Source organism: Helianthus annuus, chromosome 16 (assembly GCF_002127325.2).
Source record: "Helianthus annuus cultivar XRQ/B chromosome 16, HanXRQr2.0-SUNRISE, whole genome shotgun sequence".
NCBI lineage: Eukaryota > Viridiplantae > Streptophyta > Magnoliopsida > Asterales > Asteraceae > Helianthus > Helianthus annuus.
In genome coordinates, this window is record NC_035448.2 from 45,809,128 (window position 1) to 45,823,310 (window position 14,183).

Here is a 14,183-nt window from a genome sequence, read left to right on the forward strand (position 1 = left end):
AAAATTACCTAAGCAATTTAGTGATCAAATTAGTTAAGTGAGGTAGTGTGCTAAGAAAGTGTATCGAAAATATGATTGTTAACTTGTTTGTAAAAACAGGTTCAGGATATATAGCTCAGGATATCGAGCTATATCTATGATCAAACAATGAGCAAAAAAGTAAAAGGGGTGACACGAGATATATGAGGAAAGCCCTTGATCAAACTAGATTGCCGGCACAAAACCTCGGGAGCTGACAATCGCAGCTGCCTAGTTCTTCTTATTACTTCAAACGTCAGGATACAGTGCGTATATTGATCAGATCGCTAAGTGTTACAATGCTTTTTATGAAAGTGAAAGTTGCGAGAGAGTTAAAGTGTGAGAGAGCAGTGAGTGTTGTTGTGTCCTATTCGATCTGATTTATCCATCTATTTATAGCTAGTAAACGAAAACAAAATCTCCTATAAATATGGGATGCCTTCGAATATTCTTTAGTAGCTGTTGGAGACCAGGTAAAGCGGGTTCAACGTCCTTCTTTGAACAACTTAGAGTGAGTCTTCCGGAGAAAAGGTCCTCATGAACGTTGCAAGCTTGGGGACGAGCTCCTGCACATAATCCGTTAGTGATCCTCAGGATACCTTTTCAAGATGTTACCAATATCCTGAATCAGCATCCCGGGCATGAACACATATCATATAAAAAGATATAGCTTAAGATATTGACCAGGATATGGGCTCAGAATTTCACCCATAACAATTATCCCCAAAAATGTTACCGTTAAGTATCCTGATACTAACGGTTACATTTTTTCACGAATACCAAGGTAATTAAGAGATAAGACTTGACGTGATTGCTTGTAACTACTTGTCTACTTTTACTCATTGCTCCCCTATATCTTCTCGTGCTTATCCCCATTTAACCCTTACCGAAGAGAAAAAGGTAAACATTTCTCTCTCAACTCCATCTTCTTCTTTCATTCTGTTCAATATTCCGACGACTATATGACGAGACAGACAAGATCCAGCTTCGGTGACTCTGCTCCCACGTTCATCCACCAGAATATTCTCCAAGATCCAGAGAAGGAAATATGCATCTTTGATAGTGCCCACTTGTCAGGCCTCAAAACCTCCGGCATCTTCCCGAAAGGGACGGTGTTCCGGCCATTTGATCGGGAAATCCGGTCAGATATGGTTTCCGACGAGTGGTTGTGTTTCAACGCTTTTCCTTTTACCCTAGGGTTGCAATTTCCTTTCTCGGACTTTATCACCGAGTTTTTCAATATTACCAAAATCTGCTTTAGTCAGACAATGCCAATGCTTTGGCGAGTCTTGTCTGTTCTTGATCAAATCAAGAATAATCATGTCCCTGATCTTTCCGTCCATGACCTCCCTTTAGCATACCGGCTTAGATGTCACGACTCTTGTCGATTCTTGTTTTATTCCACTTCCAGCGACCCACTGATTCTCCGAGCCACAAGGAACGAAGAGGAATGGAAATCTAAGTTCTTCTTTGTAAAAAGAGATTCAATCCCTGGTGGAGCGGATTATCCAGTGAAATGGGTGAAAAAGGGTAGGACCTAGGGTTTTAGGATGATCCTATCTTGTATCCTGCTTCATATCTTGTACTGACTTTTTTGTTTTCTTGTACACAGCTGATTTTAGGAAGCTTGCACCCCCCTTAGCCGACTCACAAAAGAGAATCGACGCCATTAGACTCCTCCCAGAAGCTGAAAGAAGTTTCAATCCATTCCCACCATCTCCAAGTCCACTTTCCAGTGCAAACATGTCTGGTAAGGATCCTGTACGATGTCCTGCATACATGTTTTTATTTGAAGTATTTAGGAAAGAGTTTTATTCCCTGTATGCAGATTCCAGCAAAGTTCCAATCCTCCTTGATCTTGACGAGCTTGACAGTTACCCTACTCCACCCATTGTCAAGAAAGAAGCTCCTGCTACTACCAGCACTAAATCGCTCCCGGTTCCCAAGCCCAACCTGAGGGCTCGTACTTCCACCGCCAAAAAGAGGAAGGGTTCTGAAGTTAGTGCACCAGGCTCTGAAGGGTTTTCTTATGATTAACTCAGCTTCACCAATTCATTGGAACCGATGACATCCTTCCTTAACAAGGTAATCTCCTGGCACTATATCCTGCACATATATCCTGATAGAATATCCTGACAGGATATTCTGGTTAGTGAATGTTGACTCATACCTGAATTTTGACTTAGAGGGTCTCTAGCATCTGTTTCGTCTCTATACTGAAACTTGTGGTACAACCGCATTCCACGAAGCCAGGATTAAACAGCTTGAAACCACCGTTGCTGACCAAAGCGCTATTTCTGAAGCAAAGACCCGGCATTACGAGGACAAGCTGAAGAAGGTCACCCAGGATGCTGAGATCAAGCTGGCTACCGTCCAAATGGAGCATGAACAGGCCATGGTCTCTTTCCGGGAAGGGATCAAAGCTTCTCCCATTGTCTCTCTGCTTCAAGCTCGTATCAAGATGGCTTATGAGGCCAAGGGGACAGGCCTTGAGTGCCCAGCCTGGCCGGTTGAATCCTGGGTGGCAAAGCTGAAGGAGCTTGGAGGCAAGGCTGTGCCTTATCCTGCTGAGGCTGGTGAATCCTCTAAGTCAGCAGAGGTGGTGGACAAGGCTGGAGAAGAAAAGGATGCTGGGACGGATGCTGGTGAGGATGCTGCTCAGGATGCTAGGGCTGAGAAGACGGAGAAGGCTGGTGAAGATGCTGTTATGTGAGGGCATTTAAGTGGGCGATGGTGGATATTGATGCCTCGTTTCGGAGCCCACATTTTTAAATTTGATCGTTGGTATGTAATCCAAAAATAATTTACTTTTTCTGCACTTTACTTTTCCTGCACCTGAACAGTTTACATTTCCTGCATGCTTTTTTGAACAATATAACAGTTGGAGGTGGATGGGTCTCGGTTTGAGATGAAGCCTTCAACTGTTAGGTAAATATGTTTAAGGACTAATTGTGCTTTTGGTGAATGGATCTCGGGTTGAGATGAAACCAAAAGCACAAACTTTTGCTATGTTAATAATATAACTTTTCTTTTGGCCTTACCTCTGTTGTCATTCGTGCATAAATTTTACATATGAAAACTGTTTTGTTTGAACATTCTTGGGAATATTTTGGGAACATATTCTGAGAATATCCTGATAAGTATCCTAAGAGTGTCCTAAGGGATATCCTGGTCAGGATATTGTCATATAACTTAGAAAACTTAAGTCATTTGAAAAAAGGAGAGATCATACCAAAGACTCTTAGAGAGTCAGTTCCAATCTTCCACCTTAGGAATGTCCCCAGTGCGAATTTTAAGGCATCCTTTGAATCATATGTCCTTTGTGTTTATCATATGGTCATACTTTAGCTTTCCTGTGGACAAATCCTTAATATTCCGGGGATAAACCCTTAATATCCTGGGGATAAACCCTGATTTTCATGCGCTACAGGCGGGAGTGTATAAACTCCAAGACTTAGAAAGGTGAAAACCTTTAAACCTTAGAGAGTATGAAAATACTCTTTCGTGAGAGAGGGTGTCAATCCTCATATACCTTGAGGATCCAGGATATAGCCAACAATAACGAAATTGTCAGCCACTTTTACATGAACTGGTCCCGCTATCTTGAACTATTCCTGGATAACTTGTGCTCCAGGCGGGGTGTTTAAACCCAATTCGAGAGAAAGGTGAATACCTTTAAACCTGTGAAGGGATCAGGATCCCTTAAACGTGAGAGATTGGGCCAATCCTCTAATCTTTCGAGTTATCCTGAATGTATATCTTGGAGCATATTCTGCAAAACAACCTTAAACTAAGGCGGGTGTTAGCATGGCTAACACCCCTCCGATGCTTAAGTCAGTATTGGGTTCGAAAGAATAGATAAACTCAAACATATTAAAAAGAGATAGAATTCATGCCATCCTGAGCTAGAAATGAAATTCTAAACTCACTTGAAATAAAGCTTTAGATGTATAGCATTCCAGGATCTTGGTAGCATATCCCCTTCCATATTCTTGAGTCGATATGCTCCTTTTCCTGCTTCTGATTCAATCTCATAGGTCCTTCCCACTTTGGAGTTAATTTTCCATCGGTAGGATTAGTAGTATTCTGAAAAGCTTTTCTTAACACCCAATCTCCAACCTGGAATCTTCTAGTTCTTATATTCTTGTTATATGCTTTGGATATCCTCTGTTGATATGCTGCCATCCTTAACCTTGCTGCATCTCTTGTCTCATCTACAGTGTCTAATTCTTGGCACATAGCTTCAGGATTCTGCTCAGGATCCCGGAGATTGGATCTTTCTGTAGGTATCACCATTTCTGTTGGGATCACTGCTTCTGCCCCAAATACTAAGGAGAATGGAGTTTGGCTAGTTGCATTCTTTATTGTTGTTCTATCAGCCCACAAAACAAAGGGTAGCTCTTCTTCCCATCTTCCTTTTTTGGCTCCTAGTCTCTTTTTTAGGTTGTTAACAATTATCTTGTTTGAGGATTCAACTTGTCCGTTTGCTTGAGGATGTACCGGAGTAGATGTGATCATTTTGATTCCCCCACTTTTGCAAAAGTCAGTAGTCCTCTTACTTATGAACTGAGAACCATTGTCACAGATTATCTCGGCTGGTAGTCCAAACCTGGTTAGGATATTTCTCTTTATGAAGGATACTACTTCTTGGTCTCTAACTTGGACAAATGCTTCAGCTTCAACCCATTTAGAAAAATAGTCAGTCATTGCTAGCATAAAGACTTTTCCTCCTGGAGCTTTTAGCAACTTTCCTACTATGTCCATCCCCCACTTCATGAATGGCCAATGGGAAGCTATAGGATACAATGGTTCAACTGGTTGATGTAATATGTTACTATGCCTTTGACATGCATCACATCTTCGAGCATATTCTGCAGCATCTTTCTTCATTGTCGGCCAATAGTATCCTGTTCTCAATACTTTTGAGAATAGCGACCTGCCCCCAGTATGGTTACCACAATACCCTTCCTGTATATCCTGAAGTACTTCCTTGGCTTCAGGATCTTCCAAGCATCTTAAATATGGTCCTGCAAGAGATTTCTTGTACAAAACATTATCTATAATAGTGAATCGTGATACCTTCATTCTAAAGGCCTTAGGATTCTCATCGTGTGGGATGTGTCCTTCCTTGAGATATCTTATGATTGGAGTCGTCCAGGATTTAGGATCCTCTTCAGGATACTCGGCTCCAGTATCCTTAATACTTACTACTTCCTTATCCTGAGGATTCGTCGCAGGATACAAGATATGCAATATTGGTATTTGGGTCCCTTCTGGTATCTTGACCGATGATCCCAGATTTGCCAAGGCATCTGCTTCAGCATTATCTTCTCTTGGTACCTGTTCAATTGTAAAAACATCGAAATATCGTGCTAATTTTTTGAGAGTATCAAGATATTCAATTAACTTCTCACCTTTAACTGCATAAGACCCATTAAAATGATTAGTAATTAACAAAGAATCAACATATACTTGCAGATTCTTAATATTCATGTTTTTAGCCAATTCTAATCCCGCAATCAAAGCCTCATATTCTGCTTCATTATTAGTGGCAGGAAATTCATATCTAATGGCCTGGGTTATTATGTCCCCCTGTGGCGATTTTAGTAGTATACCTAAACCTACACCTCTTATATTAGATGCACCATCAGTATATAATGTCCAGGATTCTGAGGATTCTCCTACTTGTTGAACTTCTAAGTCTACATCATTTTGAATATCACTACTGAAATCAGCCACAAAGTCAGCTAAAGCCTGAGATTTTATGGCATTTCTAGGTTCGTATATTAGATCATAGGCACTTAACTTTACCGACCACTTAGCCATTCTACCTGACATCTCAGGTTTCCTAAGCATGTTTTTAACAGGATAATTGGTTTTAACATGAATCCTATGTGTTTCAAAGTAATGTCTAAGTTTTGTTGATGCCATAACTAAGGCTAACATTAATTTTTCTAAATGAGAATATCTAGTTTCAGCATCTAATAAACTTTTGCTAACATAATAGACAGGATACTGCTGACCTTCATGATCCTTTACCAGGACAACACTTACTGCATTCCCTGATACTGCAAGATATAGGGATAATGGTTCACCATCCTCAGGCTTCATTAGTAGAGGTGCGGTTGAGATAAAACTCCTTGCATTTTTCCGAGGATCTTCTTATTTTTCTTCAGGATATCATAAAACTCCTTGCATTTTTCCGAGGATCTTGAGATAAATCTGTTTAATGCTGCTACTTGTCCTGTCAGTCTTTGAACATCCTTCATGTTAGAAGGTGATTTGATATCCAGGATGGCTCTGATCTGTTCTGGGCTTGCTTCTATCCCTCTTTTAGTCACCATATATCCTAGAAACTTTCCTGCCCCCACTCCAAAATGGCATTTAGCAGGATTCAGCTTCATGTTATACTGATCCAGGATATCAAATGCTGCTTTAATATCCTGGAGGTGATCCTCAGCCTTCTTAGATTTTACTACCATGTCATCGATTACACCTCCATAGTGTCCCCCAGTTTGTCTTTGAACATCATGTTCACCAATCTTTGATATATTGCACCTGCATTTTTTAAACCAAAAGGCCTAGCAGTGTAACAATAAATACCTGTTGGTGTCATGAAGGCAGTATCCTCCTGGTCTGAAGGTTCCATTTGGATCTGTTGGAATCCTGAGGATGCATCCATGAAGGTTAACATCTCATGGCCGGCAGTAGCATCCACCATTGAGTCGATATGAGGAAGAGGGAATGGGTCTTTTGGACAAGCTTTGTTTAGGTCTGTGTAATCTACACAAACTCTCCATTTCCCATTTTTCTTCTGTACCACAACTACATTTGCTAGCCACCTCGGAAACTTAACCTCTCTGATCATTTTGGACTTCAACAATCTGTCTACTTCTTCCTGAATGATTATATTTCGTTCTAGAGCAAATTTCCTTCTTTTATGTTGGACAGGCTTGAATGACCTGTCAATACCAAGCTTATGTGTTATAATATCCTTGGAAATACCTGTCATATCCTCGTGCTTCCACGCGAATGTTGACATCCTGCATTTCAAAAAATTAGTCGATTGGTCCTCAATATCCTGAGGGATATTAGTTCCCACAAGCACCGAGATATCCGGATTATCCTGATTCAGGATAATTTTCTTTACATCCTGCTCAGAAGCCTCTACAATATCCTGGGCCCGTATCTTTAATTGTTATGCTGCATTTGGCTTGGTTGAGGATTTCATGGAGGATGAGTAACATTCCTTTGCTTCCTGCTGGTCACTATCCACTTTGACAACTCCCCAAGGTGTGGGGATCTTGATGCACTGGTGATAGGTTGATGGTACAGCTTTCATATCATGGATCCATGGCCTGCCCAATATGATATTGTAGCAGGATAGGGAGTCCATCACACAGAAGCGTTGTATTGAATTGACCCCTTCAACATATACTGGTAACTTTATCTCTCCCACTGTGTTCCTAGCTTCTCCAATGAAGCCGACGAGTACAGTGGATTTCGAAGTGATATCCATCGGAGATACATTCATCCTTTTCAATGTCTGTAGTTGGATTATGTTGACAGAGCTGCCATTATCCACCAATATCCTGCGTACAAAATGGTTAGCCACATATAGTGTTATTACCAGAGCATCATGGTGAGGATCCTGGATAGTATCCCTGTCATCACTGTCAAAAGTGATCACTTTGTCAGTTGTGGGGGTTGTCATCCTGGTTGGCCTTTCTCCTCTTTCGGCTTTAGCCTCCTTTGCATGTCTCTTGGCCACAGAATATGAAGTCCCACAAATGTCGGATCCTCCCGAGATAAAGTTAATTATCTTGGCATCCACAGGAGGTGATGCTGCTCGTTCATGATCCTTCTTAGTATCCTGACCCTTGTTCTTCTTTTTTCCCAGGAGACCCTTCAGATATCCCTTGCTTAAGAGGTAACTTATTTCTTTCCTCAGGGCAATGCAATCCTCAGTAACATGTCTGAAATCCTCGTGGAAGGCACACCATTTGGACTTATCCTTCCAATCAGCTTTTTGTTGATTCTTCCAAGGCCAACTAGCTTTGTCTCCTAAACCCTACATAGCATACATCAGTTCAGGTATATTAACAGAAAAACAGTATTCGGATAATTCAGGATCCTCGTCCTCAATAACATTCACTCTTTTGTTGTCATTTCTACCATACGGCTTGGAGCGATATGGTTTATACGAGGATTCTAATTTCCTGTTAGTTGACTCATAGGTTGTGGATGAGTTCATCCTTTCTTGCATCTTTTTATCATCTTTCAGCCGAATGTATCTTAAAGCCCTGTTTCGAGCTTCATCTAGGTTCCTGCATGGGTTCATTACAAGATCCTGGTAAAATTGGGAATCTTTTTGCAAACCCATCTTGAAGGCCTGCACAACTGTTGCAACATCAAGATGTGGAATGTCTAAGAATTCCCAGCTAAACTTGTTCACATAATCTCTTAAAGATTCCTGAGGTCCTTGAGTTATCCTGTAGAGATCGCTTGTTAGTTTTTCAAAACTTCGACTACAAGAAAACTGACTGTTAAATAAATTAACTAAATGAGCAAAAGAAGTAATTGAGTGAGGAGGAATGTTTAACAGCCATTTTAAGGCTGATCTGTCACACTCTGGCTTTGCGGAAGCGTGGTTAATTTTGGTGTGACTTCTTAATACCATAGCTTAATCATAACAAAGCTATATGAATTAAAAATATGCAAGATCATCCATTGATAAAAATATTAAACATTGTCTTAACGGGTTAACACCCAACAACCATAACTTGTCTAAACATTACAAATGCAAACTTAAAGTAAACATGGTTCAGGGACTGTGACTTGTCTAGGAAAGAGTCACAAGTCTCGAACCCTGGATGACCTCGGGCCTAATGCAGCGGAAAACAAGCCATACCGCGCCAGATCATTAGTTTCCTGAAATACATGTAAGTTGAAAAATCAACAATAATGTTAAGCGAGTTCATGCGATAGTGAGTAAATAAACCTTTATCTTTATCAAAAACCTGGTATGTAGCTAATAAGGAAAAAGAGATCACCAATGGTTTGCAAGGCCATTGATATGTGTGAAGTGCAAGTAGGGATGACTCAAACCTAGCGGATTTATGCGTCGGGCACTAAGTCACCCCGAGGTCCGTTATGCTGGACCTGGGGCTGGGCTCGCTACACCCAGATAGATCTACCGCTCCTGTCCCTCGGTCCTACTACGAGGATTAATGGCCTCAAGTTGTGCCTACCCACTCACATGATCTAAGTAGTAAACCTCCTTACGCTAACCATACCATGTATCAAGTATTCATAATCATAGTAACATGTATTTCACCCCCGCAGTTTATAAAACTGAAAACAGTTAAGAGAAAAGGGGGACATGAACTCACAGTGAGTGCGTCACAATACCAAGTAATCCAAATATCCAACTGTTGCGCAACGACCTACATGTGCTAATTCTATTAGACGGATGGCCGTGCCGTAGCTTTATAGTTTAATTTTTCGGGAAACGGTTAGACAACCGTTCCGTGTATATATATACTTGGTAGAAAATCTCCTTCCCAAGGATGGGGGAATTAATACATGCGTGTTCAAAATATTAAGTCTCACTTAATATATTTTATTTCTCATTCCAAAATATAATTATTTTTCTCAAAAATAATATATTTTCTCTTTACATAATACTTTCCAAAATAATACGTCGACAAGATACGCATTCGTGAATATTTCCGTATAAAGTGTAAGTTACGTTTTGGCGATTTAGTGGTAATAGTAATTACCGTTGTAACTTATATGTTTGTCGTGTAGGCGTTGGTATTATTTTGGGTTCGACAAAGTTAGTAAATATTATTTTTACTCTAAAAATAATATTTGTACATTTTCACAAAATAATCATAAACAGTGTTGTGAAAAATATATTTACCGAATATATATTTATCACGTTTAGTTTCTGTGAAAATCCCACCTCCGATTATTTAATAAATAAAGTCATGGCGAAATATATTTTGTAAACATTTCAAGAATAACTCTAACACTTGTAAATAATTCTAAGTGTTAGATTTTAGAAAAAATTCGCCAGAGTTTCCCCTGTAACTGGAGGTGGCCACGCTTTAAAGCGTATCATTTTCTTTTACAAAATCATTCCAATACTTCTTTAAATCAACCAATCAAGTTCCGATACTTCAAACCAGTTTCAATACATTAAACTCGTAGACTAGTATGTAAAATCGCATTATTACATGAACTTGTAGTTTTTCTAAAACTATTGTGTAGATCTCGTTATATTTAGTGGATCTATGTATATAATAGTTTAGTCTTGCAAAAACCCCGTTTTTGGAACAAATCATCCTTTACAACTTCCCGACAACTTTTATAAAAATTGTTATTTTGTCGGATCTTTCGTTTCACAAGTGTTTATACACTTGTAGTTTATAAAAATCATATTTGTTAGCATGTTATCCAACTTATATAAAATATGATTTTCTCGACACTTGGTTCTACGAATGTACCACTTGTACATACGTAGATCGGCTCGTTTTAAATACTATTTTACATGTCAAAACACTCTTACACAAGTTCATGTTTCCCGTGTGGTGGAGTTTCACCTTTTAACCCTTGTACCGCTAGAAACAAGTGTATGTCAAGATACATGATCTTAACAAAGTCGGGTTAAACGATGATAAGAGCCACCACATCGTAGATCGGGCCTCAATAACCAACATATTCGAATACTACGACTTTTACACGCGTTATACGCTTTTAACCAACAATATTCGAGTTTTAGTAGACTTTTTAGATTCAAAAGATGGGTTTCCGACTTTTAACCGTTAAAAATCCTTTTAACCACTTTAGATACGATCAAGAGCGAGTTTTAAATGTTATACCTCTAGCTCGGGGCTAGGGAAGATCTTTGGCGAAAATGGCGTGGATAAAAGCAAATGAACGAGGTCCTTCAACTTCCGCTTGCTTCGAGCTTCCTTATACGTGACCCGAACACCTTGTATAAGCTTGAAATGGCAAGACAAGAACTCGAAAGTATGATGGATGGGGGTGGGTGGTCACGGCCGAGAGGAGAGGAGAGCAAGAGAGAGTGAGAAGTTGGTGATTGTGTGTGTGTGTAATCTTGTGTGTGAGAGAGAGGTATTTATAGAGAATTCAAGCTCCTTCATCCATCGGATTCTTATGTCCCTAGATATCCACGAAATCTAATTTAATAATCAAAAAGTTGTACCCTTAGTTCCATTAGAATGGAACCGGCCCAAAAGGGGGGGGGTATCCGGTTGGGTCTTGATCGTTCAGTTAGAGTTCAGTTACTTTAAGTAGGTTAGGTTTAGTGATTAACCCCGTAAGTTGTTTAACGCGTTATAATGCGGGTGTTAGGGTAATCAGGGACCCTAACTGGCTCAGAAAAATACCAATAATAATTCTGGCATTATTTTTATGTTCCGGGTATTGTCCGGTTGTTCGGTTGGATAGTAATCCGTTAAAGTGCTTAAGTAATCCTTTAAGCGTTGTAAATAATATTTTTAGTGACACAATTTATTCTGCAAAGTGTCAGGAATAATTCCTCATGTTTTGGCACTTTATTAATTAGCTAGAAGCTAGTATGTTGATAAAAGTGCTGTGTTTTGTGCTTAGAGTACGTTTTAGGCACATCCAATCTCTGTATCTTATTCCTAGAGACGCAATTATACAACCCTTGTATCTCTACACACACTATGGGTGTAGTAAAATATTTCTGGCTCATTCAGGCCTTTAGAGGCAGTGTTTGCCTGATGCTGGCTATATCAGCATGTCAAATAGGTTATCCGTTCAAATGCTACTGTGCTTTTGTGCATCATGTTTGTCACTAAAGTTCAGTAAATAAGTAATATAGTGACGGAAAAATCAAAGTATGATGCAGATATGTACAAGTATCAACAATCAAGTAGCAGTTTATCAGAAATCTCAGTTAAGCACAGTAATTAGGCAACAATTAATAGTTAATTAAGTCGTACGGATACCTGGTTTTGTGAGGGTTGTCACATGATCCTGTTAAGGTAGAACCAAAACCCTTGCACAAGCATGCTTCTTTGAGGTCTGGAGGGATAGGGTTGATTTCCATCCTTTCCCTATACTGGGCAATATGCTCCTCAGGATCCGTGGTTCCATCATAGAGCTTCATGTTGGGGGTTTGAAATCTTTTTGGGATTTCAGCATCACAAATAGGATATGCAAACCGTGATATCCTGTGGCTATCCTGGGATACTTGAGGAATTGGCTGAACCACCCCAGGTACAATGGATATCATGTCTTTCAGCTTTTGAAGCTCCCTAGATAATGCTGAGGTTACACCTGCATCTTGCAAAGATCCAACACTGTTAGTAACAAGAGTATTATTATTGGATACATTACCGGTCTGAGGATTCTGGCCATATCCTGAAGCATATCCTGAGCTTCTCACAGTTGACACTCTAACTGAAGAGGGTATCTCAGGAGTATGATTCTGAGAATGGCTAGGCACAATATTTCCCCGGTTATCCTCGGTAAAAACTGCAGAACTGAAGTTCAAAGTCCTGGGTTGCAAGGGAGTGACAGTATCCTCAGTAGGCCTGCTTGAGCTGGATTTCAAGAGTTGTATTTCTCTTAAAATCATTCAGTTGGTCTCCTGTTGCTGTCTCATCTGTTCCTGTACACTACCAAACAAGGTTAGAATTTCTTCATTAGAGGCCAGAACAGGGGCTGATCCCTGAACACTCCGAGTAGGTATAATATCCTGAGGCTGCGAGGAGGCTTGCATCCTTGGAGGAGGTGGAGGACGCACTGAACCAATTGTTGCAGAGGTTGTAGCGGACACGGTGGAGGGACTCATGTTTGATCTTGAGGCTATTGCAAAAAATGTAGTAAAAAGTTCTGAAAACAGAAAACCGAGTAACGATTTTGCAAAAGTTTTTAGTAAAAATAGCACCACTTGCCCCACGGTGGGCACCAAATTGTTTTGGTCAAAAATTACCTAAGCAATTTAGTGATCAAATTAGTTAAGTGAGGTAGTGTGCTAAGAAAGTGTATCGAAACTATGATTGTTAACTTGTTTGTAAAAACAGGTTCAGGATATAGCTCAGAATATCGAGCTATATCTATGATCAATCAACGAGCAAAAAGTAAAAGGGGTGACACGAGATATACAAGGAAAGCCCTTGATCAATCTAGATCGCCGGCACAAAACCTTGGGAGCTGACAATCGCAGCTGCCTAGTTCTTCTTATTACTTCAAACGTCAAGATACAGTGCAAGATATTGATCAGATCGCTAAGTGTTACAATGCTTTTTATGAAAGTGAAAGTTGCGAGAGAGTTAAAGTGTGAGAAAGCAGTGAGTGTTGTTGTGTCCTATTCGATCTGATTTATCCATCTGTTTATAGCTAGTAAACAAAAACAAAATCTCCTATAAATATGGGATGCCTTCGAATATTCTTTAGTAGCCGTTGGAGACCAGGTAAAGCGGGTTCAACATCCTTCTTCGAACAACTTAGAGCGAGTCTTCCAGAGAAAAGGTCCTCATGAAGTTGCAAGCTTGGGGACGAGCTCCTGCACATAATCCGTTAGTGATCCTTAGGATACCTTTTCAAGATGTTACCAATATCCTGAATCAGCATCCCAGGCATGAACACATATCATATAAATAAGATACAACTTAAGATATTGACCAGGATATGGGCTCAAAATTTCACCCATAACAAGTGTCTTGATAATAGAATACATGTTGCATCCCAAAAGTGTTTAAAACAAAAAGAGATCGAGTATACTCACAGTGGGTGCTTAAACCAAACACTGCTAAGATTGGATCGAAGGGAGCGCTGGATTAGCCTGCGTGCAGGGGAACAGAGCATAAGTCCTCTACGTGCTGACCCGGCTTGGAACAGAGTGTCGAAGAGTGCGAAAATCGAGTAAAAGTGTCTGACAGAATACCTGAGCGGGACCGGATGACCATTCGAACAGATAGACTCCATCCGATCGGATGGACATCCGGACGGATGACCATTCGAACGGATGGCCATTCGAACAGTGGTTGTTTGCGAACTGTTAAAGTTTCAAATGTTGTGATCATACTGTCCTGTAAAACAAACAAGTGTCATGATAATCAGATCATCTGGACGAATGAATCGGACAGATGGTCAGTGAGTGT